Genomic DNA, 2500 nt, shown 5'->3' on the forward strand with positions numbered 1-2500 from the left:
CGAAACCACATATAAAGAGCCAAAAGGCCGAAAAAACGTATATTTGCATATAAAAAAAACTAAATTTGGTTAAACGGCGGGCATAAAAATGATTTTATTTACGTAGCCAAATGCATCGTCATCTTATTAGTGACGCGCAAAAAGGAATTCAGGAGATTCCTACTGTCCCTATTTGCGAAGAGCCGAAACCACATATAAAGAGCCAAAACGCCGAAAAAACGTATATTTGCATATAAAAAAAACTAAATTTGGTTAAACGGCGGGCATAAAAATGATTTTATTTACGTAGCCAAATGCATCGTCATCTTATTAGTGACGCGCAAAAAGGAATTCAGGAGATTCCTACTGTCCCTATTTGCGAAGAGCCGAAACCACATATAAAGAGCCAAAAGGCCGAAAAAACGTATATTTGCATATAAAAAAAACTAAATTTGGTTAAACGGCGGGCATAAAAATGATTTTATTTACGTAGCCAAATGCATCGTCATCTTATTAGTGACGCGCAAAAAGGAATTCAGGAGATTCCTACTGTCCCTATTTGCGAAGAGCCGAAACCACATATAAAGAGCCAAAACGCCGAAACCACGTATATTTGCATATAAAAAAAACTAAGTTTGGTTAAACGGCGGGCATAAAAATGATTTTATTTACGTAGCCAAATGCATCGTCATCTTATTAGTGACGCGCAAAAAGGAATTCAGGAGATTCCTACTGTCCCTATTTGCGAAGAGCCGAAACCCCATATAAAGAGCCAAAACGCCGAAACCACGTTCATACAAGTAAAAAAATTTCATATAAATACTAAATAATTTTCATATAGATACTAAGTTTATGAATTCATACAAGTAAATAATTTTCATATAAATACTAAATAATTTTCATATAGATACTAAGTTAATGAATTCATACAAGTTAAAAATTTTCATATAAATACTAAATAATTTTCATATAGATACTAAGTTAATGAATTCATACAAGTTAAAAATTTTCATATAAATACTAAATAATTTTCATATAGATACTAAGTTTATGAATTCATACAAGTAAAAAATTTTCATATAAATACTAAATAATTTTCATATAGATACTAAGTTTATGAATTCATACAAGTAAATAATTTTCAATAAATACTAAATAATTTTCATATAGATACTTAATAAATTTCATATAAATACTAATTAATTTTCATATAGATACTAAGTTAATGAATTCATACAAGTTAAAAATTTTCATATAAATACTAAATAATTTTCATATAGATACTAAGTTTATGAATTCATACAAGTAAAAAATTTTCATATAAATACTAAATAATTTTCATATAGATACTAAGTTAATGAATTCATACAAGTTAAAAATTTTCATATAAATACTAAATAATTTTCATATAGATACTAAGTTTATGAATTCATACAAGTAAAAAATGTTCATATAAATACTAAATAATTTTCATATAGATACTAAGTTTATGAATTCATACAAGTAAAAAATTTTCATATAAATACTAAATAATTTTCATATAGATACTAAGTTTATGAATTCATACAAGTTAAAAATTTTCATATAAATACTAAATAATTTTCATATAGATACTAAGTTTATGAATTCATACAAGTAAAAAATTTTCATATAAATACTAAATAATTTTCATATAGATACTAAGTTTATGAATTCATACAAGTAAATAATTTTCATATAAATACTAAATAATTTTCATATAGATACTAAGTTAATGAATTCATACAAGTTAAAAATTTTCATATAAATACTAAATAATTTTCATATAGATACTAAGTTAATGAATTCATACAAGTTAAAAATTTTCATATAAATACTAAATAATTTTCATATAGATACTAAGTTAATGAATTCATACAAGTTAAAAATTTTCATATAAATACTAAATAATTTTCATATAGATACTAAGTTTATGAATTCATACAAGTAAATAATTTTCATATAAATACTAAATAATTTTCATATAGATACTAAGTTAATGAATTCATACAAGTTAAAAATTTTCATATAAATACTAAATAATTTTCATATAGATACTAAGTTAATGAATTCATACAAGTTAAAAATTTTCATATAAATACTAAATAATTTTCATATAGATACTAAGTTTATGAATTCATACAAGTAAAAAATTTTCATATAAATACTAAATAATTTTCATATAGATACTAAGTTTATGAATTCATACAAGTAAATAATTTTCATATAAATACTAAATAATTTTCATATAGATACTTAATAAATTTCATATAAATACTAATTAATTTTCATATAGATACTAATTTTCATATAAGTACTAAGTGTATGAATTCATACAACTAAATAATTTTCATATAAGTACAAAAAATTTAAAAAAAAAAATAAATGTTAAGCTATTTTTGATGTTGTAATATTTCTTATAAGCATAATGCTCATAGAAAATGATATAAATTACTTGTATATATATGAATTTAAAACTTTTATATGGTTAAAAAGATTTTCT

Source organism: Zeugodacus cucurbitae, unplaced genomic scaffold (assembly GCF_028554725.1).
Source record: "Zeugodacus cucurbitae isolate PBARC_wt_2022May unplaced genomic scaffold, idZeuCucr1.2 ctg00000140.1, whole genome shotgun sequence".
NCBI classification, from domain to species: Eukaryota; Metazoa; Arthropoda; class Insecta; order Diptera; family Tephritidae; genus Zeugodacus; species Zeugodacus cucurbitae.